We start from the raw sequence: 25058 nt of genomic DNA on the forward strand, positions 1-25058 counted from the left end.
TCCGGGTCCGAGGGTTGGGGAACCGGTTCGGTTCCCTAACCGGTTCGACCATGGAACCGGTTTAAACAGTGATGTTGACTAATGGAACCGGTTCTGAACCGGTTCCGGTTCCTTTGACCAACCCGATTTGATCACCTATAGGTTCTTGTGTGAAAACCCCTATCGGTTCTAACAAACTGTTAGAAATGGGTTTCTAGCTAATAATTTGTTTTGATTTTAAGACGGTTTTGATTTTCAACTCTAATACTATGGTTTAGAGGTGTTTTGTTTTTTTGTTTGTTTGTTAATATTAAATTTTTTTCAAAGTATTACTACCGGTTACAGGTTTGGTCAATAAAGTCAAGAACCAGGTTGGGTGGAAACTATTTCTAGACAAGGTTGGGTTTTTATCGGGTTTTAGCTGGATAGAGATGGAACCGGTTATGAGTCCAGTTAAGAAACCAAAACCTATTTTTATCAGTGGGCTGGGTACACCGGGTCTGGTTTTGTGCCCACTTGTTTACAAGACCTTAATAATATTATTATGTTGGGAAATGGGCTAAAGCCCAATATAAAAGCCTTATTTCAAAGCAAACGAAACCAACCACCACAACCAAGATTGATTTCAGTCCGCAGTCAATACATTCATTCCCCCAGGTCCAGGTAACACCTAAATCCTAAAACTTGCATTTTGCCCTATGTTGATTAATGCCATGTTTATTTAAGATCGCTTCATCTGAATTTTATTAATAATAATAATGTTGTGGTATCTGATTGTTTTCTGTTTTCATATGTGTTTGCTATGCTTTTATTTAGTAGTTGGCTTTAATCTAATTTAAGTGTTGGATTCAAATCATGCTAGGTAGGTTAAACTGATACTGTTGGATTATGTTTACTTTCCTGGTATAAATAATTTATCGTTATCGTTATCGTTATACATCAAAGAGAAAGAGAGGCTCTTTTGGTAAGATTTTCATCAAGAATGATTTCTCGATGCTCTATATTTAACTTTGTTGACTGTTCAGGTCAAATTAGCTCTTTTTGAACAGGGTGCGTTTGTGAAAATAACTGTATATATAATTGGGTTAACCGTTAAGATAACGGTTTGTTGCAAAGAGTTGAAGTTTTTTAAAAGAGGTTAATTTAAACGACTTTAGTTTCTTGCAAAATTGATTAGTTAACCATCTTAAAGTGATACTTGATTGATTTTAAAAACCTTCATTGTAACAGGAAGATTTTTTAAGAGTGTTGGAGACTATTAGCTAACAGTCCAATGGATTTTGATGAATATGAGTACTTAGAGAAAATGGTGGAAAACCCTGAGCAAAAAACTAATGGAGATGATGAAACTGTTAAAAGAGAAGACAAAGAACGCAGGCACAGCTCTAGACATACAAGTGATAAGAACGATGATGATCGAAGATCAAAACGTGCAAAATCTGGTGACGAGTTGCATGATCGTGAGAAAGAACGGGGATCCTCTCACCACCGTTCATCTTCAAAGGACGGTGATAGAGACAGACATAGGAGTAACCGTGAAACAAGAAACAGAGACAGAGACAGAGATAGAGACAGAGACAGGGAGAGGGATCGTGCGAGAGGAAGGCGTGATCATGAGAGAGAGAGGGAGGAGAGAGAGAAGGACAAAGGCAAAGACAGAGAACGTGATCGGACACATCGAAGTGGAAGCAGGTCAGAGAGACATGAACGAGACAGGGAGAAGAGCCGTGATAGAGAGGTTAAAGATAGTGACAGGGAAAAAGAGAAGGAAAAAGAAAGGGAAACTAGAGAATCTGATCGAGAAAGCAGGTATTTTCATGTTTATTTTCTGTACTCTACGTATCTTTGTTGCCGTTGCTTGTTATCTACACATTTTATGCTACCAAAGTTGGTTAGTTCAATTGTCTAGTTACTTTATACTCAATAGTGCAAAGTCAAGTTTTTATGCAGCTGTATTGACAAGGACTGCATTGTAATATTGTCTAGTCTAGCTCTAGGGAAAAGGTATAGATTAATTAATGTTTCGGATAATCTTTATGCTTATATGGCTAGAGTGCTAGACACTAGACAGACAAAAGCTTTCTGGTAGGAAGTATCTGTTAATGTTATAGTGAGCACCTGACAATAAATAGGCACATGTCAATTTATCTTGTAATGCATTTATTGTATCTGAGTGATTTTTTGCTTTATTTTAACTCTTAGTAGCCTTCAAATCAGGCAATTAAGTTTCATTTGAGCTCATCCCGAGCTTCATGCAGGTATCAGTTGGTTACATAATACCTATTCGTTGGGCTTTTGATAAATAGAAAGTGTCGAAGCATGAAATGAATCTGACCTGATCCATGACGATGTTTCCACGGATTTTCGAGATGAACGAACCACGTCTTGATCTTCTTCTCCGGTTGCTTGAGACCTGCAATGGTTTTTCGGGGGTGTGGAGGTGACTGCTAAGAAATCTCAAAGATCTCTTGTTTACAGACACAAAAAAGTGGTGGTGGCTCTTATTGAGCATCACCCCTTTAGTAAGGAGGTGGAGACCTCCTTATATAGAGAGTCTCATGGCCACCATCATGATACCCTAATGGGCCTAGCCCAGTTAGGGTTACCTCCACAAAACCCCCTCAGCCCAATAACATTGTATTAGTCCATATAATAAAATAAGCCAAACATAATAAATTTAGGGTCGTAAAACCGGGTTTAGTACCATACCCCTACAAGCCCCCCAAGTCCAGCGTTGCTCCTGGGCGCGCAAGCGTCTAGGTGGAGCGCTGGACTTTATGAGGTGTGTTAGGTCATGGGGCGGTTTTTTCCCTTTCCTTCGGCCTTGTCTTTATTGTCTGAGTTTTGGGAGGTTTTCCCCATGATGGTGACATGTTGCGGTCCTTGTGATAATGATGGTGCCCTGGCATAAATAAGATATAGCACGCATCATAGTGGCGCGAGGCCTGATAAAAGATGGAGCGCGCATCTTGATAATAATGTAACATAACTTGCGCGCGAGGTAGCTTATGAGTCATGAGAATAATAAAGCATGCGCGCGAGGCGACTTACGGATCTATGAGAATAATAAAGCCTGCGCGCGAGGCGACTTACGGATCTATAAGAATAATAAAAACTGCGCGCGAGGCGACTTACGAGCTATAAGAATAATGAAGCTTGCGCGTGAGGCGACTTACGAGCTATAAGAATAATAAAGCTTGCGCGTGAGGCGACTTACGAGCTATAAGAATAATAAGGCTTGCGCGAGTTGCGGCTTACGAGCTATAATAATAATAAAGCCTGCGCGTGAGGCGACTTACGGGCTATAAGAATAATGAAGCTTGCGCGAGTTGCGGCTTACGAGCTATAATAATAATAAAGCCTGCGCGTGAGGCGACTTACGGGCTGTAATAATAATGGAGCTTGCGCGTGAGGCGACTTACGAGCTATAAGAAAAATAAAGCTTGCGCGAGTTGCGGCTTACGAGCTATAATAATAATAAAGCCTGCGTGTGAGGCGACTTACGGGCTGTAAGAATAATGAAGCTTGCGCGAGTTGCGGCTTACGAGCTATAATAATAATAAAGCCTGCGCGTGAGGCGACTTACGGGCTGTAAGAACAATGAAGCTTGCGCGAGTTGCGGCTTACGAGCTATAATAATAATAAAGCCTGCGCGTGAGGCGACTTACGGGCTGTAATAATAATGGAGCTTGCGCGAGTTACGGCTTACGAGCTATAAGAAAAATAAAGCTTGCGCGTGAGGCGACTTACGGGCTGTAATAATAATGGAGCTTACGCGTGAGGCGACTTACGAACTATAAGAAAAATAAAGCTTGCGCGAGTTGCGGCTTACGAGCTATAATAATAATAAAGCTTGCGCGTGCGCGTAGACTTTATGTCCCGCGCCACGCGCAGATGTTGCGTGCGCGTGCGCATAGGCTCTGGCTTTGTGTTATGCGCACGCGCAGATGTTGCATGCGCGTGCGCGTAGACTTGATGTCCCGCGCCACGCGCAGTTGTTGCATGCGCGTGCGCGTAGACTTTGTGTCATGCGCCATGCGCAGATGTTGCGTGCGCGTGCGCGTAGACTGATGTGAGAGCATGTGATGCGTAAGCATATGTAATATGCGTGAGCATCTGTGATGCGTGAGCATATGTGGTGCATGAGCATGTGATATGCGACTGCGCTCAAGCATCATGGTGGTGTGCATGTTGAACGGAGCGGAGCCGCGTTCGGTCTTGTATTCGGCGCGAAGCCGTATGGGTTTATGAGGATTCCCAACCTTTAAGTATGGCGCGTAGCCATATGGGATATTATGAGGATTCCCAACCTTTAAGTATGGCGCGTAGCCATATGGGATATTATGAGGATTCCCAACCTTTAAGTTTGGCGCGTAGCCATGTGGGATATTATGAGGATTCCCAACCTTTAAGTTTGGCGCTTAGCCATATGGGATATTATGAGGATTCCCAACCTTTAAGTTTGGCGCGTAGCCATGTGGGATATTATGAGGAATCCCAACCTTTAAGTTTGGCGCGTAGCCATGTGGGATATTATGAGGACTCCCAACCTTTAAGTTTGGCGCGTAGCCATGTGGGATATTATGAGGACTCCCAACCTTTAAGTTTGGCGCGAGGCCTGATGCGCGCATGCACGGCGATGGAGTGGTGACTCGTGAGTGCGCGTGCATGGCGGAGGTCTCTTGCGCAAAACCCACATGGTGGTTTCCGCGGCGGCGCATGCACGGCTGCGGAGTGAGAATCCGCGGGCGCGCGTACATGGCGGCGGAAGTCTGGTAATTTTTGGATCTGCAATTTTAGAGTCAGATCTGCAACTTTAAACCTAAAATCCAGGTCTGTAATCTAGATCTAGATCTGTAAATCAGATCTAGATAGATCTGAAGCTCGGAGCAGATTTAAAACCATCACAGATCCGGAGACCTGATCATTCGAATCAGGCAGTTTCTTTTTGCACAGATCTGGAAGCCTCCTTTAGATCTATGGATCTTTTTGAGCTTTAATAGAACAAGCCTTGAAGTCTTTTTCTGTAAACTTCCAGATCTGGGTTTTTCCTGGGAGAGATCTGACAGCCGAGATGAAGATCGAAGGGTAGTTCGTTGCCGTCCCACGGATGGCGCCAATGTCGAAGCATGAAATGAATCTGACCTGATCCATGACGATGTTTCCACGGATTTTCGAGATGAACGAACCACGTCTTGATCTTCTTCTCCGGTTGCTTGAGACCTGCAATGGTTTTTCGGGGGTGTGGAGGTGACTGCTAAGAAATCTCAAAGATCTCTTGTTTACAGACACAAAAAAGTGGTGGTGGCTCTTATTGAGCATCACCCCTTTAGTAAGGAGGTGGAGACCTCCTTATATAGAGAGTCTCATGGCCACCATCATGATACCCTAATGGGCCTAGCCCAGTTAGGGTTACCTCCACAAAACCCCCTCAGCCCAATAACATTGTATTAGTCCATATAATAAAATAAGCCAAACATAATAAATTTAGGGTCGTAAAACCGGGTTTAGTACCATACCCCTACAGAAAGCACCGAGGGTCTATGTAGTCAAAAGCACACAAGTTGTGTGTCTAGGTGCTCGGGCGAGGCGAGTCAAAGCGTCTCAGACATGCATGGCTTCTGGCGAGCGATTGGAGTCCCATAGTTTCTCTCTCTCTTTTTTCATTTCCCGTTTTAACCGTTGGGTCTGCACTTATTTGTAATAATCTGAAGGTAGAGGAGATAGAGAGGAACATGGTTTAAAAGATTTGATTCTTGGAAGAGCAGAAGACTAATGGAGAGGAGAGAACCGAAGGTTAAGCAGATGGGGATGACAGCAAAGTAAATTTAGAGTCTGGACTAGAGGGTCTGCTGATAGGCAGCAAAAAGTAGAAGCTCTAATATTCACCTTTTAAGGTTTACTTGTGGATTGGGCTGGCCCAATAATCTTTTTTCAAGTTCAATAAAACTGTTTTAAAAGATAGATTTGTAGCTCAAATGGTTATCTTCAATGTATATATATATATACTAGTTTGATCCTCCCGTGTTACGGAAGTTTATTTAAGTTTTTGTTTTTAATCGTTTGCTATTTTATGATGATTTATTTTATTTTTTAACGTAGTTTTTTTTTAATTTAATACACATATATTAGTTTGTTATTATATTTTTTAGCATTTGGGTTTTTTCAATTGAGATGTGTATGTTTTTTAGTTTTTTAACGAACAAACATAAACGAACACGGGCATGTTGATTTTTTTAAATGAACAAACGTGAACACAAATATTTGTCTAATGAAAAAGGGGACGCTGATGTAGTTGACGATGGTGGGTAGTATCGGAAGTTAATCGATGAAGGAGATGATAAACCAACAACGGAGAACATGTAAAAGAGATAAATTAAATTAGGGTTTAACGATGAAAGTGTTTACCAATAAATGAGATCTTATAACCCATTTAAGGGCTATTAGGGTTTGGTAAGACCTATAACCTGTGGAAATTAATCTTTGATGATTAAGAGGTTATTTCACAAATAAATGAGATATAACCCGTTTAAGGGTTATCCTGGTTTGGTGAGACCCATGACCCATAAAAATTATTGTTTGATTATGAAAGAGTTTCACAAATAAATGAGATCCTATAACCCACTTACAGACTATCCGGGTTTGGTAAAACCCATACCCGCGAATTCGGGTCAAATGCATGAGAAGCCTCCATTTTGAAATCAAGCAATCTGGTGACTCTAGAAAATGGGGGGAACAACTTGAGAGTGACGTAGGATTTCATGGTAGGCAATTATATAGATAGTTAGATATATATTACTTATTTTATTTTATTAGAGGGTGGAGTTAGGAGTAAGAAGGGAGTGTTTACTAAGAAGTCTCAAACAATAGATAGGGCCATTAGATCTAGGTTGAGATCAAATCTAGTTAAAAATGTGCGGTGTGTTTTATTTTATGGAAAAAGAAGCGCGGTGTGTAGTGTGTTTTATTTTTAGGCTTTCTTACACTTCCTATAAAACACTAACTTATTTTATGGTGTGTTTTACTCGTTTTTTTGCTCAGTAGTGTAATTTACCTGTTTTCGTCCAAAATTTTTTGTGCGTAATGTAAATTTATCTGTTTTCATCTAGAACTCTTAACAACCAACCATTTTAAAATATTTTTATTTATTAACATTATTTGAGAGTAGTTTTATTATATATTATATTTACATTTTTGATTACTTATATGAATCACAGGTTTACACACGTGTAAGTAATAGCAAATTTACACGTGTAAAAAATTTAGTAATGTGTATAAACTAATTTTCGTAAGTGTAATTGTAGATATAAATATAATAAGTGATACAGCTACACTCAAATAATAATATTAATATATAGGAAAATTTCAAAAAATGATGGTTGCAAAGAGTTTCTAAAGTTGTTGAACCTAATCCTATATATATGTATAAATTTTAGAATATTAACTATTCTTAATATTTATTTAAGATATTTTAAAAAGATTTTGTTATATATGTATAATAGTATTACGTTATCAGGTTTTTATGCCTATTATATGTTTTATTATTGCGTCTTTTTTTGTCTGGGTGTGCGCTTTTTTCTCGATTAGATGACATGCGAGCCCTTTGCGTCTTTAATTACCTAGAACTTAATTATGTGAGTAGGCCAGGCCAACATTGATGAAAAGGGCGCCAAGTTAAAGATGCTGCTATATTTTAACACCAAGTAGGCTAGATTACATGGGAATAACCTTGAGCGGTTGGCTTTGCAATTTATCTGATGTAAAGAATCCTAATTGAGTTTATTTTCTTTAATGTTATGAAGCTCTCGGTGAGTTTGTAGGAATGCTAACAATTTCAAATGCGTCATAGTTAAGAGTTGATAGTAAAGAATAATAATTGAGTGTCTATTTTCTTTAAGGTTATGATGTTGTCTACTTGACGGATGGCAGATTATAGGAATGTTAACAACTTCTAGTGCGTCATAGTTATTCAGTAGCAATATATGATATTCCTCTCCTATTGAAAAACAGCTATATTTACTGATTTGTATTATTCCTCAGCTACTTGAGCCTTGATGGTATTTTGCTAGCAGCAACATTAATTTTTTGGCAATAACATAGATCTCTTAATTTCTCAGAGTTATGAATTTCAAGAATAGAATATTGAACACTAGATTCTGGGAACTCGCAGATATATGTGCTAGAGCAATCCTCAGGCTCAGGAATTCAGGTCACTTAGGCATTTTGGATTCCAAAATAAAAGCTTGAAATTGAAGATAGAGGGTGGCCCTTTTGGCAGGGTGATGATGATGATGATGATGATGATGATGATGATGTCATGTTATGATTTTCATTATCCTCCACCTTTAAACCAGCATCATCTTATTTTACATCTTATCTGTTGCAGAAATGCTGTTGTGGGAGTACAGAAGCTTTTGGTTGTGGATATCAGTTCATTTTTCTACAAGAGCCATTTGTCTTTTACAGCCTTACAGGATATATCTGTTGCCACGTGTTATATAGTGATTTCAGGTCTAATACAACCGGTAGTGTCTCAATGGAAAATCATACATTGTTCAAGTGGCACATATCTTATTGGAGCATTGATTATTAGTTTTTCACAAACACGTTTTATTTTTATGCCTTAGAACTGATCATAGGTGCTTTAGATCTGCTTATTCAGTCTTTTATTTTCTTGAATAGAGGAGAATCAAGTGAGTAATATCTAAACAAGCTTTTGGATATGTTTGTCTTTACTTTTGGATAATTGTCTAATCATGAGACGGTTATTGCTAGCAGGTTTATTCCCTTTGATTTACTAGGTGTATGACATGGGTGGAAATATTTGAATTTTCGAACAAACACATGTCATTTGAAAAGACAATATAAGTTGTTATATGTTCGACAACATACTTTAAGTTGCAAATAATATTAGTACAAAAACCAATGATTGTGAAATACAAAGATAAACCCAAACAACATTCAAATTACAATCTTTGAAAACATAATCAAAAGGTAAAAATGTAAAATTCATAAGCTACTAAAAACACTTTCTTATAAACCATATTTATTCTTTATTTGTAACTTTATCTTCCTTGTTTAATATAAGAATTTTAACACCACTCTTCGCTCTTGATAAAGCTGCATAAATGATGGCAATTTTACTGACTTAATAAAGGATTTTAATACACAAAACAGAAAAATTAGAAAACCGGGAAACCAAGTACTATTAACTTTGGTGACAATTGTAGGTTATTTATATTTGGTATTCATAAAGATATTAAAAACATGAAAATTAGAAATATTACACATGAAACAATAATAACACAATTACTCAACTGGATATGAAGACTATCGGCTAACTTGAATCAACATAGATGATCATAAATTCATTTATATAAAAATATCTAACTCACCAATATATATTTATAATAGTAGCCCATGCTACACATGGGTTGAAAACATAGAAACAACCATATAAATATAGACAATCATAGAATTTCATAACTAACATAAGTTTATAACCAAAATATTAAACATTTAGATTGTGTACATAAAAAGTTAATACGTACACAAACTTACTAAACACCTAAATTAAAAAGCCAAACTAAGACATGAACATGTTATCATCATATTAGCCCACCATTAACTTCTTCGACATTTCACAAAAAAAAGGTCATTTTGCTTCACAATATTAAAAACAAAATAAATCATAGCAACCTAAGTAAATATACAATTAAAGTCTTAAGGTATTATGAGTTTCATTTCAGCATTAATAAATAAATAAATGTATATTTTATTATAAATTCTTTTGTAATTAAACTTTTATTTTATTTCGATTGAAAAACTTTTTAATTAATGTATTAAGTTAAATCGAACCAATAAAGTTTTATTCTGCTAATTCACTAATTAAGTATATTTAAAATAATATAGAGATAATTAAATTTAAACTGTTAAATTTTAATTTTATTAAATAGAAGTCATTACTTAACTAAAATTTTATTAAAGTGACTGCAATCTGCAGTAAATTATGTTTCAAACTCGTTAACATCATTACTTTATTTAAAATTAATTTCATTATATAATTCTTTTTTCAATTGTATACAATAATCTTGACATTTATGCGTAATTAAAAATTGTTCAAATATAAAACATGGAAACTTTGTTAAGATCGGAAACTATTAAAAACTACAAAAGAGTTGTCAAATTCGATTCTTAAAAACAGAAATAAATAAATATATAAATGATTGGAATGTATCATTAAAATTAAAAATGATGATTATTTAGCATAAATAATCAATCATGTTGAATATCTAAGATTAGGGTTTAGAAACAGAAATAAATAAATATATAAATGATTGGTTTATTAGTAACTTCCAAAAAATATGAAAAGTTTTATTATTTTTGAAATAATAAAATGGTGTGTTTATTTTAAAAATTAATTTTAACATTTAGGCATAATTAAAAAAATGGTCAACTATAAGAAAATGAAAAGGTTTGTTGAGTTTGAAGAGTATAGAAAGCTTTAAAAGTTTGTTGCTAATTGGTCAAATTCCGTATTTAATCAGGTTTAAATGTGTTATGAATATTAAGAAAAAATTAAGAGACAATGAGCTGTGATTATAAAATGGTTATCGAAAATATGTGTGGTTTATTTTAGGCATGCATCTTGACATTTAAACATAATTATAAACTGGTCAAATAAAAAAAATGAAAACTTTTTTGTGATTGGAAATCATAAAAATCTTTTAGATGTCATTAAGAATTGGTCAAATAATGTATGTTGATATTGGGATACTACTACAATTAGGTTATATTGTTAGAATTTGACAAATCTTAATTATAGTATTTGTTAATAAAATTTTGAATGAAGTTAAAAAATGCACGCATGCTTTGTGTATGAACAAAAACATATAATTATATAAAACTGTAATCAATAAATATACAAATTATTATAAAAAAATTTTATTTTTACTTTTGTATAGGAGACATTCAATGTCTTTATAGTTAGATCTATTAAATCTAAAGCTATGGTTCACTTTTATGAATAAAAAAAATTAGTAAATTTCCTAAAAAAAATATTTAGTACAGTTGTATTGTAATAGATAATTTCGACATAATTATAAAAATTTTAAAATTAAATTGTTTTATTAGTCAACTTCCAAAAAATATGACAAGTTTTATTATTTTTGAAATAATAAAATAGTGTGTTTATTTTAAACATTAAATTTAACATTTAGGCATAATTAAAAAAATGGTCAACTATAAGAAAATGAAAAGGTTTGTTGAGTTTGAAGAGTATAGAAAGATTTAAAAGTTTGTTGCTAATTGGTCAAATTCCGTATTTAATCAGGTTTAAATGTGTTATGAATATTAAGAAAAAAATAAGAGACAATGAATTGTGATTATAAAATGGTTATCAAAAATATGTGTGGTTTATTTTAGGTATGCATCTTGACATTTAAACATAATTATAAACTGGTCTATAAAAAAATGAAAGCTTTTCTGTGATTGGAAATCATAAAAATCTTTTAGATGTCATTGAGAATTGGTCAAATAATGTATGTTGATATTGGGATACTACTACAATTAGGTTATATTGTTAGAATTTGACAAATCTTAATTATAGTATTTGTTAATAAAATTTTGAATGAAGTTAAAGCATGCACGCATGCTTTGTATATGAACAAAAACATATAATTATATAAAACTGTAATCAATAAATATACAAATTATTATAAAAAAAATTATTTTTACTTTTGTATAGGAGACATTCGATGTCTTTATAGTTAGATCTATTAAATCTAAAGCTATGGTTCACTTTTATGAATAAAAAAAATTAGTAAATTTCCTAAAAAAATATTTAGTACGGTTGTATTGTAATAGATAATTTCGACATAATTATAAAAACTTTAAAATTAAATTGGTTTATTAGTCAACTTTCCAAAAATATGAGAAGTTTTATTATTTTTGAAATAATAAAATGATGTGTTTATTTTAAACATTAATTTTAACATTTAGGCATAATTAAAAAAATGGTCAACTATAAGAAAATGAAAAGGTTTGTTGAGTTTGAAGACTATAGAAAGCTTTAAAAGTTTGTTGCTAATTGGTCAAATTTCATATTTAATCAGGTTTAAATGTGTTATGAATATTAAGAAAAAATTAAGATATAAACGTCAAAAAGTGTTAAACGAAAACTAAAAAACAAACATTTAAAATAACCTCTTAGTGAATAAGAATTAAAGTGGTATTAATAACATCTAAAAAACAAATATTTAAATCATTTATTCAAATTCGGTTTTTAAAATATAGTCAAAGTTCTACCGTATAACATATTTTTGTAAACTTCATATAAATGTTGAGAATTCGAATTTGAAAATCGTTTAGATACATATAAGTTTACATCAATATATAAATTGATGAGAACAAATGTATTGATTATATAGTATAAATTATTTAACTTTTTTTAAAAAAAAATTCATATAAATAGAAATGAATATAAATTATTATTATTAAAATTATAATAATGTCCAAATTTACCAAAAATAAAGTCAAATCATATTAATAAAAATAGTCAAATCAGTCAAATGATTAACCTTTTAAAATTCGGTTTGTGAAAATATAGTCAAAGTCCAACTGTATAACCTATTTTTGTAAGCTTCATATAAGTGGTCAAGATTTTGAATTTTAAAATGGTTTAAATAAATATTTTTGTATTAATCACTTAAGGGATTTAGTTGAAATTGACATTAAATTTATAATAACTTGAAATGTTTAGAAGAAACTAATATTTTCTATATTTAAAGCATGAATATTGAATAATTATGAAATGGGTTTATAATTATGGATGGTATTCAAAGAATTAAAAAGGGTTGAAAAAAATTAGTTAAATTAGGAATGAGAATTATGTTTTAATATGTAATTGTTATTTAAACCTATTCAATATAAATGGCCAAATTGAGTCAAATCCGAATTAAATAGAAATAAGGGTTTAAATATCTTATGAATATTAACCACATATTAAAGGTATTATATATAAACCGAATTAAATAAATGTACATTTTATTTAACATTTTATTTTTGATGTGTAGGAATAAATATATTAATAGATTTAGTTGAAATTGACATTAAAATAATAATAACTTGATATATTTAAAAATGGTTATTAAAAATATTTTTTTATTAAGGCATTAATATTGAAAACTTATGAAATGGTCAAATTCGTTAAATTTCAGTTTTTGAATAACCGGTGAAAGTCAAACTATATAACACATTTTTGTAAACTTCATATAAATAGTGAAAATCCGAATTTGAATGGTGAAAATCGGTTTCTAAAATGTCATATTAAATGTGTATTATTTTAAAATGTTAAAAACAATAATATTAGAAAAATGTAATAATGTTTTAAATTGCGTTGACATTAGTGATTTAATTGGAATTTGACCAACAACAATATAAGGTTGATTATCTTACTATAACTAATTTAATGTCTTATAGAATGATCAATTAAATTTCATTTCCGGATTATATAATAATCAATTAAATTACATGAATTGTGAAAATTAAATAAATACATGAATAATAACAAAAATATACATTAACATTAAAAAAAAATAAGACATTTTGTCAACAAATTCTCAGTCCATTATATCAAGTTAGGGACAATAATCTGAAATGATAAAATTAAATATTAATATTAATCTCACATAATAAACAAATTACCAATTATGAAATATTTGAATTATGTGAACAAATGTAAACCTTACCGGAAAGGTTATAGCGTTTTCCGGTAAGGTTTACATTTGTTCACATAATTCAAATATTTAGTACAACATAACCAATAAACATAAAAACATCCACCATCCAATAGTTAGTACAACATTGTGTGAATAATATACTAAAATTAATGAATGTGTAATTTGGAATAAAAGTAAAAATCCGAATTATGGTAAACTATTTATTTTTATGTAACAATACCAATTCGTCTTGCAAAATCATCTTTATCGACCAATCTTCTCCGGGCATGTTATTGTCCTTGAGATGCTCTAGTTTCAAAATACGAACTTTGAGGACACAATCGTTGTTAAGCACATCCAATTGGTTTCAACATTGTAGTGTTTGTTGGCTCCATATTTCTGGTGGTGAAAAATTAAAAATAAGCAACTATTAATTTTGAACAATTATACTTTGAACCGAACAACTAAAAAAACAAAAGCACGACCAGAAATATAAACCTTATAAACAAACACATTCGATTTTGCTAAATATGGTGTGATAGTGTAAGAATTCTTGTGTGAAATTCATACTATTTATACACAAGTAGTAAAAGATTCAAATTTTAGAGAATTACATAAAGATGGAAGTCATTAATGTAATTAATTAAAAACATAAAATTAGAGATTTTGAATTATCTAAAATTATGGATGAATATATGTCGGTTGCATTAGGGGGGATTTTCAAAATTAGAAATACTTGAATGTAATCTTGTTAAATTATATTATAAAGACAACATAATTAAAATTGATATCTTTAAATCTACTTCATATTTCAACATACAACATTAAACTATTAATGTAGAAAAATAAGTTACTAATGTAATTATTATCATGAATATAATTAATCATCAATGTTTATAATTCCATATATCTAAAATTGATTATCAATTACCGTATATCTAAAATATAATAAATTATGATAATTAAAATCCCTAATCATATGGTTGAAATTTATAAAAATAGTCAACATAATATAATTAATAAGAAATTGAATAATCAAGTAATTGATATAAGTTGTGCAAAAATAAGTTAGTAATTTAATTCCGTAACTAAAGTAATCCTCAATATAATGGTTGATTTTTTTCCTAATATACACAAATTGATTACAAATCTCAATTTATACTCCAATGGTTATATTTTTAATTAGTCAATGGGTCAAATTTCATAAATCTATAATTAAAACCAATTTTAGTAAAATTAAATCCGTAGTAACGTTGAACGGTATGAAATCAAAAAGAAAAAAAGAATATAGTTTCAATTGAATCAAAATACAAAAAAAAAACCTGATGATTTAATTGACCGGTAGTAACGTTGATGGATTGTGAAGATAGTCAGAGATAGGCTGATATGCTGTGGATAAAACGTTCGGCTGGTGAACAGCTTCATCGATGGTAGACGGTGAATTTGCCGGATAGATGAATTAAAGGTAGAGATCCGTGGAAGATGATGGAGGCGTGAAAGAGGAGATAATTGATTTGGGTTTCTACGTTAAACTATGACTGGTGTATACAGAATAATATAAATAATATAAATTGATATTAATAATTATAAAATGCATTTGAATCATTTAAGATATTAAATAGAATTGATTGTATATAATTTTAATTTATTTTTGATTTATTTTATTCATATGGAAAATAGAGAAGTGCTAGATATATATGAAAACTTTAAGAAACAAGCAATAGGAATATGCCAAGTTGACTTAAACTCTTTTGGTTTAATAGTATAGTTAGATTACGTCATTCTGACAATAATATCAACTGATGATCAAGTATGCTTAGGTTTATTAGGAAAGGTACACAAATATTCTTCATTGTCGCCTAAATTTGGATAATACATAGTTTGAGTGATATCTTTGCCGTTATTGTAATTGTTACTTTGTTCTCCAGGTTGGTTCTTTTAACTTCAGCAGCTGCAATTTCACTCCTTAAACTTTAGTACTTGTTTTTCTGAAGAACTTAATCTGTGGGTTTATAATTAAAATGCTGTATTTTGCAGGCGATATAAAGACAAGAAGGAAGGACCTGTAGAGCCAGAGGTTGATCCAGAACGAGATCAACGTACAGTCTTTGCGTATCAGGCAATAAAACATGCTTCTGTTAACAGGTTTTTTGTTTCATCAACTGTTATGTTGCTAATTTCACATTCTTATAAGATACACAGATATCTCTAAAAGCCGATGAAAGAGATGTTTATGGGTTCTTCTCAAGGGCTCGCAAGGTTAGTTCTATATATCTATTTCCTTCTTTGTGTTTCGTTTTGTACTTGATTTGGGTTTGTTTATGAAATTGATGCAATCTCAGTTTAACATTGTTAAAAACTTGGTTTTTCATTTTGTGGATTTATGTAAACAAGAACTCATGATGCATGTTGGGTTCTTGTTCTTTTTATAATCGTTGCTGATATACTCGTTTATGATTTCAGGTTCGAGATGTGCGTCTTATTATGGACCGTAACTCAAGACGCTCAAAAGGAGTCGGGTATGTTTTTCCGCTTTATGATAATCAAATAGCTTGCATAAGTTCATTGGTACATGTTCTAACCTAAACACTTTCAGGTATATTGAATTTTATGATGCAATGTCTGTCCCTATGGCAATAGCACTCTCGGGTCAACCTCTGCTTGGTCATCCTGTGATGGTCAAACCATCAGAAGCTGAAAAAAAACCTTGTACAGTCTACTGCAACCGCTGGTGGAGCCGCAGGTGTTGCAGGCGCAACTGGCGGTGCAAGAAAGTTGTATGTTGGCAATCTGCATTACAATATGAAGGAAGATCAACTTCGTCAGGTTTGTAAATATTAATAATATACTATTACAGTTTTCTTTTTACTAATATTCAACTTCTGTTCAGGTATTTGAATCATTTGGGACTGTAGAGCTGGTGCAGTTACCTACTGATGAGACCGGGAATTGTAAAGGTTTTGGTTTTATTCAGGTGAACTTCGTTCACTATATCTTTTACCCTTACCATGCTGATTATTATTTAAAGTGCAATCAGTTCTGGTCAAACTTACTGATTGGGCATTTTTTTTTTGTAAGTTTGCAAGACTTGAAGATGCCAAGGCTGCACAAAGTTTGAACGGACAGCTGGAGATTGCAGGTCGAATGATGAAGGTACAATTCTTAGAGTTCACTAAGTCAAATGCTGAGCTGTCATTTTGGCATAATAGTTGCATATATATCTAAGATGTATATTTTGGAATCTATAAAATATTTTTTTTTGTTGGTTGATTTATTTTGGAGATATCGAGACATGATTTTAACTTCTAAGATAGTTTTGTATTGATATACTGCAATTTATGTTGTAATAAATATAACTAACTATACACAGGTGTCCGCCATTACTGATCAACCTGGAATGCAAGAAACATGTGTTAATCCTGGAGATTTTGATGATGACGATGGAGGCGGCTTGGTTAGTACCTAACTGTTCTTTGTCCTTTCAAACTTTTATAATAATATTAATAAAAACCGTTAACGCTATGGAACTCTGCGCTTATAATTTCTGCTTTTATCTATGTATTTTCAGGCTCTAAATGCACGTTCTCGGGCACTTCTCATCCAGAAGTTAGATCGTAGTGGAACCACAACAAGGTGCAACATGAAACTTAACTCTTTAGTGTTGTTTTCTTAATCATATATTATTATTGTAATATGTTTAATGTTTTTATTATAGTGGTGTTGGATCACTGGCCTACCATCTGGAGTTCCTGCCATTGCATCAATGCCTGTGCCACCTGTCACTGTTCCATCAATAGAAAGCATCGGTGTCCCTAGTGAATGTTTATTGTTGAACAACATGTTTGATCCTGAGTTAGAGGTTAGTTTTGCAATTTCTCATCTTACTTTCTGGCAATGATTTTGTAATAGTTATTTTATATACAGATTTTGATCTAGATATTAAGGAAGATGTACAATCAGAATGCTCAAAACATGGACAACTGAGGCACATCTATGTTGAGAAGTAAGTTTATCTTTATAAAGGTGGCAAGCTGATCGGGTTGATACTGATCAAAGCGGGTCAGGTTATGTGGGTCAACCCCACCTGACTCGACTTGTTTGACCTATCATTTTGGCTGCTGTTTTGTTGGTTTACTACTATTATTAATTATATGGTTTGCGTATTCTAAGGTTTTACACGCTTTTGATTAACAGGAATAGTGCTGGGCTTGTTTATTTGCACGCAATCTGCAGTGGCTGCTCAACGCGCACTTCATGGGAGATGGTTTGCTGGAAAGATGATCACCGCCTCATTTATGGTATATCTCTATTTAGTCAAATGGCTAAAATGCCCTTCAATAAATATTTTCTACTCTTAGATTAGAAATGTGACAAAAAATGATTTTGGAACGGGTCATATTGGCAAAATCAAAAAGTGAAGCTAAAAGGTACCCAAACCATTAATATGCATGCTAAGATTTTTATATTAATAGAAACATTGCAATATTTTGGGTAAGTGATTTATTCAATATGAGCATAGCTATGCTCAGGGATCCAAGAATTTTAGTACGGGGCAAAATTTGGGTTGATTAAAATGGATAGATAATAAATGAGTCTGTCAAAATAGATAAGATAAAAATTAGGCTGGTCAAATACGATAGATAAAATATGGTTGGTGACAATGGATGGATAAAAAATGAATCGGTTAAAAATGTTTTCATGAGTAGGTCAACCGAGATAGACTGGATTTTAATTCAGTCAACGAATTCTTTTTTCACAACCATGATAACATCAACAAAAAATTCACCATGCACACATGAATTTTTGCTATATATATTCGAATTCTATACACCTTACATCAGCCACTGATTTTTCTTATAAATTATTCCTACAGGTGCCACAAAGTTACGAGGCCAAGTTTCCCGGCAGCATCTAGGGGATGTTTGTAAACCTTGGACACAACTGTTGGGAACCCAAATTTGCAGGATCATGCTGAGGTTGTTGTCTAGGTTTGAGTTTTTAAAACTGAACAATATTAGAATATTTTTTATGGTACTTTAGATGGGCTTTGAAGTGTGTAATAGAAGAAAGTTTGATACTTACTGAGCAGTTGCAGGTATTTGTGTTTTAAAGAAACTATTGGATGTATAATTTTCAAAACATGTAGCAAAATTTCGTAATGCTGCTTTTTAACCATATTCTGCTGAGATTGTCATTATGGTTTATGTACTATTTGTTTTTTAATTTCTGCATTATCTTTTTAACACAGTTGTGTCATCCTTAAGCCAACTGTGATTTTTTTTTTGGTACCTAAGGGTAAACGAACGGGGTGGCGGTCATTCATGTTCCGCTCTCTCTCTACAATTTAATGGTTGAATGATGAATTGGGGTGAATGATGGGCATTTCCATTGTTGAATGACGTTGCTCATTTGAGCCATTCCCTCTCATTTGTCACGTTTGTGTCCTGTTAACTTTTCATCCATTATTCAACTCCATCCCTCAACTCGTGTTATGGTTCATTCCTCTCATTCTCCATCATTGTTTGTTGTTATATTATTTAATAACATAAATAATTAAAAGAGACAGAAAAAGAAAAGCATTTTTGTTATTGTCTCTCCAAATGAGGAGCGTGAGCATGGTGAGTGACAGTAATGAAATGATGATGAGGTGGGTGGCGTTCAAAGGGTCTCATGCGAGGGAGGGGGTGCCACGTCAGATCAGTGGGTGACCCCCACTGATCCATACCCATCGACTTTAGGGATGGAGGAGATGATGGGAAGGACACTCCCACCACCCTAAGACGCAATATTGTTCTAGATAGCAGCATGCATCAAAAATCTATCTTGTCATGGTAGATTAGAAAAGGATTTTGTGTGCAATTTACAATCAAATTTTTAAAGTAAGAATCATAGTTCTCATTAGTTAATGAAAATCATTATTTTCAATAATAAACCACAATTTACAGAATTTCATGTTATTTTGTATGAGAATGTTATATGAAATTCAGACTTGAAAATCACACACAAGGCTTGTAATGCCCAAGTTAGTTAGGTTGATTTTTTGTAAAGTTTAAAGCCTTCAAGTAAAGCAGTTACTACCATGCATTTATCTGCTTCGTTATCTAGAATTGAATGTATAAACATTTGTATATGTGAATGTGGGTATATATGCATTTAAAATTCAAAAAAATTTCTTTCTTTCTCCACTCACTCTTCCACTTTGTTTGTTGTATCACCTTTTGAAAAAGCAAGTAAAGCAAATTATTCTATTCTCATTTCCACAATCAATCCAGATCTCTCATGGGTATTATCCAGATGTTGATGGAGAAGTTGAAGCAGCTCATTAGCTGCAACGACAATATATTCCATTCATCAACAGTCAGCACCCTGAAATTATTATATCTCAGAGGCCTCACTTCCAGCTTCTCTATGATGAGCTTGACTCTATGATTCAAACCATTGGTATCATGTCATCCACCAACAACATCAAGACCACCTTGAAAAGGTTAATGATCTTAAGAAAAGATTCGAAGACGAAGCAGAAGAGGCGCAGTATATCGTTGATATGTTTCTGTCCGGTGTTCACATTCGGAATGCATTTAATCTTGATGACGTTAGGAGAGCATTCAAGTCTATCCAGGTGGAATTCATGAGTATGAGAACCGATAGCATGAAGATGAATTCATCCGAAAGAACAGATAATCAATATTCTCCTGCTAAAACTCCCATCACCTCAGGATCGAAAAAATTATTGGATGAGATCGTGGTGGGGCTTGGTTGTGAGGCAAAGCTGATAATAGATAAACTTGTTGCGGATTATCCAAAGAAGGTAGATGTTGTCTCTACTGTTGGTATGGGTGGAATAGGCAAGACTACACTCGCAACCAAAGTATTTAGTGATGATTATGTTAAGTATTATTTTGATGTCCGTGTGTGGGTCAATGGTTCTCAAACATATGATAAGCGAGCTGCGTTGACTCAGATTCTAGAATCCATTGGTGTAAGCCTAGACTTTAAAAAGGCCGGTGAGTCTCAACTCTGTGAAAATGCTTGTGAATTCTATGAAAAGTATAGTGACTCGCAACTTTGTGAATTGGTGCATAAAAACCTAATGGGTAATAGATATTTAATTGTAATTGATGATATTTGGCACACAGAAACATGGGGTAACCTGAAATTATTTTTCCCCCATGAAAACAAAGGAATTTGAATTCTGCTCACCAGTCGCGTAACTGAAGTTGCTATGCATGCAAGTTCAGACGGACTCATTCATCACTTGGGATATTTAAACGAAGAGAAAGGTTGGGAGCTGTTGTGTCGGAAGGTGTTTCATGGGAATGAGTTCCCTGAATGGTCAATCAAACCTGGAATGCAAATAGTAGAGAATTGCCAAGGATTACCACTTGTGGTGGTTGTCATTGCAGGGCTCTTAGCAAAAGAAGCATGGAGTGAAAAGTTTTGCGTGGAAATTGCTGAGAGGACCGGTTCATACATCGTTGGTGGGGAGAATGGATGTTTGGAAACATTAGGTTTAAGTTACAGTCATCTTCCTCTTCACTTGAGAGAGTGCTTTCTTTACCTTGGTGGCTTCCCGAAAGACCACAAGTTCCAAGTACAAAGGTTGATCCAGTTGTGGGTGGCTGAGGGGTTTATTCAAGAAGACGGAGATAAAAGCTTGGAGGATACCGCAGAGGGTTACCTTATGGATCTAACCGACAGAAATCTTGTAATTGTAGCAGAAAGAAAGAAGTCAAATGGAAGTGTCAAAGCTTTTAAAGTGCATGATCTTGTGAGGGAGCTATGCCTGAAAAAAGCCAAGGAAGAACGATTCATCCTTGAAAGAGAAAGCTAATATTGTCCTCGAATGCCATCACACCACCATATAAGCCAGTTCGTATGTTCATTAACACATATGATCCAGACCTAAGTCATCCGTCCACCCAAAACCGTCGATCCGTATTGTGCTTTAGTTATATCCCATCCTTGATTGATGACATTGCAAAGTACATCCGTTCCTTTGTGCTACTCAGGGTGTTAGATATACAAAGCTTTCAATTATGGGATTTTCCCAAGGGCATCGAGTTGCTAGTTCACTTGAGGTATCTTGCAATTTGGAATGCATCAGATGATTTCCCATCTGCAATATGCAATTTATGGAACCTTCAAACCCTCATTTACAGTTCAAGTGATTCCGGTGTTGATCTGCCGAGTAACATATCAGACTTGGTAAATTTGAGGCATTTGTTGTGCCAGGATCAGCACATTGTTCTAGGTTCCATTGAAAAACCAATGAATTTGCAAACTATTTCACCTTTGTTGTTGTGGGATGATGATGCGCGTAATTTCCCAAAGTATTTTCCGTGCATCAAGACACTTTCATGCATTAATAAAAGCTATAAGCACAATGACTTCCAATCTTTCATCTACCTTGAAAGGCTCAGTTTGTGGCGTTCTCCCGTGCATGATGGAACGAACCGCATTACGTTCCAGCGACACTGAAAACACTTAAACTAGTTGGGTGCAATCTACCGTGGGGTGATATGTCAATCGTTCAGTCCTTACCTAATCTCCAGGTTCTAAAACTAAGAAACAATGCGTTTGAGGGAAGCTGCTGGAACACAGATGGTCAGGAGTTTTCACAGCTAAAATTCTTAAGACTTTGCGAGTTAGATATCAAACACTGGGAAGCCTATTGCGCAAGCTTCCCGTGTCTCAAACAATTAGAAATTTTCTACTGCCACGATCTGGTAGAGATCCCCCTTGAAATTGGGGACATACCAACACTTGAGATTATTAAAATCAAGTACTGTAAGCATTCTGTGGGTGAATGTGTTAGAAGAATTCAACAAGACCAACAAGATATGGGAAACTACGACCTAAAGATTCGCGTCGTCCCATTATAAAGATTTTAATCTGACTCTGTAATCTGACAGTGAACAGTAAATTAGATGATGAACAGCACAGTTAGCCGTTGGACTCCATAATTTTGTATATAACTGTCATTGAGTATTCCAATTAACGTAAATTTGTAGAATGTGAGTCCATAAATCAAACTTGTATATTTTCATATTCAATGTCAAAGATCTTAATAAGGTTGTTTTCTTAATCATATCTGCTGCATATACCATGATCATAATGCTTAATATTTTATATACCGTGGTGTGGATCACTGCGCATCCCAACCACTAACGGCATGGGCCTACCATCTGGAGATATTATTTATCGCTGAACAGCACATTTGATCCTGATGTTGGAGGTTAGTTGTGTGAGTTCACAACTTATTATAATAGATTGTTAACGTTCTTTTGTTTATTTTATGTACGGGACGGGCCAGATGTTTATATATATCTATGTTGAGTAGTAAGTTCCTTTTAATAGAAGTGGGAAGATGGGCCAGGTTGATACTGATCAAAACGGGTCGGGTCATAATATTGATAATATCATTTATGTGATTGTTTGTTAGAAAAGTATTAGATTTTTTGTGTTCTAAACATGAAATATGATTACTTCTAATCATATTTGAGAGTATTATGGAAGATGGGTAAAAAAAAAAAGAAAAACTGAAGTTAAAAAGAAAACACGTCAAATGGTATTAAGATCATTATTTTAATGGTATGCTTGCGGGTCAACTCAACTCAAACTGGACATTAATTAGAAACCGTTGTATATATAATTTTCAAATTTTAAAGCATGTGGCAAACTTTGGTAATGTTGCTGCTTTTTAACCATATTCTGTTGTGGCATGCTGTTTTATTTGGTGATGCTTTTTAACCATTTCAATGCATGCTGTTTTATTTGGTGCTAAAAATTGTATTTGATTTAAAACTGTAATTTTATTACGCGCTAACAATCATTCATCATATATATTGTCTGAACAATCACCACTGGTTAAGTTATCTCATGTTTGTCTCTTATTATGCAAACAGCTGAGGCTTGTTCTTTAGCGGCACTGGTTAACTTTTCTGGGTCAACTCTTTATTCCGGTCATATTTGACTTTTGGTCAAAGTTGACCTGTTTGTGGTGTACACATTGTCAATTCAACCTAATGAGGCCATTTTATTAATGGAAGTCCATGAAGATCATGGGTTGTTAATTGTTGATGTAGCGGCAGGATGGTCATCACACAATTTGGTAAAAGTTTTCGAGTTTTACAAGAATTAACATTATAATATGTAGGGTAGCCTCTACTACCCATTAACTTTTCGTCAATAGTTTTTTTTTTTGTGGTTTTTGTATTTCGCTGCCCATGAAAATATATAACGTTACCCATTTTTGTTAAAAACTCAACCAAATTAAAAACTAAAACTAATTAAAGTCCAACTAAAGTTTAAAGCCCAACAAAATTAAAGCCCAAACCATATAAAACAATTGTTCGTTGTTGTTCCCTTATGCTGGGATGTTTGGTTTATACCAGACATCAACATTCAACAAAGCGAAGTTTCATTCAGCCACTGTCCATCCCACGCCGCCTCGACCCCTTGCTGCCATCCTCCGATCACCGGACCTCCATGCTGCAACCGAGTAGCCAACGGTCGGTGATTTCTTAGTCCCTCTTCCACGGTTCGACTTATATTTGTTCAATTTAGGCATTCTTCTAATTTTATCTAAAATTGTAATTGTTTAATTTGTTTATATAAATTGTTAATTTGGAATTGCTCATGGGCAATTGAATATTTGAATGATTGATTATGGTTTATTGGATATTTGAATAATGTAAGTTGGAATTGATTAGGATTTAGGGTTTATATGTAAATTGAAATTGATTATGAGTTATAGTTTAAATTTTGTTTATTCGAAAATTAGGGAGCTTGGAAGATGAAACGACAAAATCTTATTATCAATCTTTTTAAACGAAGATTCCAAGAAAAAATAATGATATCGATCCAACACCAATTTCAAAAATAAAATTATTATATGAAATACGGTAAAAAAATAATTCAGTTATTGTATAAAATGCGGTTAAAAAATTTTGTTTACATTGTATGAAATCACAGAATGAATCGATATCACAAGGACGAATTCCACAACTACCATCGTGTTATTGATCAGTTGGTTATGTATATCACTTGATGTGAGTTGGTGAATGTTATACGTTCGTTGGTCTTGGGTTGGTTTAGGGAACTGTTCTGGAACGCTTCCTGGTATATAGTGTTGACATATTGCTTTTCCCTCGTCTTCTAAAATCATATTATGCAATATGATACACGTATACATGGCATCGCTCATTTTTGCCAACGTCCATACACGACAAGGGTTTTTCACATAATGCCAACGTTTTTTAGAACCCCGAAACACCTCTCGATATCCTTTCTCGCGGACTCTTGCTTCTTCTTAAAATAATCTCTTTTTTCTTCGATAGGGTCTTGAAACGTCTTGACGAT

The 25058-nt window shown here is 33.7% G+C and overlaps 2 pseudogenes across 1 annotated transcript; both read left to right on the forward strand.

Moving 5' to 3' along the window:
- Positions 1-1240: 1240 nt before the first annotated feature.
- Positions 1241-18954, forward strand: LOC143540147 (uncharacterized; annotated as a pseudogene). The gene is made up of 13 exons (XR_013136550.1): positions 1241-1788; positions 15735-15816; positions 15900-15956; positions 16161-16216; positions 16294-16523; positions 16588-16671; positions 16776-16850; positions 17068-17151; positions 17266-17355; positions 17413-17560; positions 17607-17700; positions 17892-17995; positions 18571-18954. The product of XR_013136550.1 is annotated as an uncharacterized LOC143540147 (transcript).
- Positions 18955-19976: 1022 nt separating this feature from the next.
- On the forward strand, positions 19977-22579 carry LOC143540139 (putative late blight resistance protein homolog R1B-14; annotated as a pseudogene).
- Positions 22580-25058: the final 2479 nt, after the last annotated feature.

This window comes from Bidens hawaiensis, unplaced genomic scaffold (genome assembly GCF_021521415.1).
Source record: "Bidens hawaiensis isolate Kalapana, Puna unplaced genomic scaffold, B.hawaiensis_p1.1 tig00012141_1, whole genome shotgun sequence".
In the NCBI taxonomy this organism is placed as follows: domain Eukaryota; kingdom Viridiplantae; phylum Streptophyta; class Magnoliopsida; order Asterales; family Asteraceae; genus Bidens; species Bidens hawaiensis.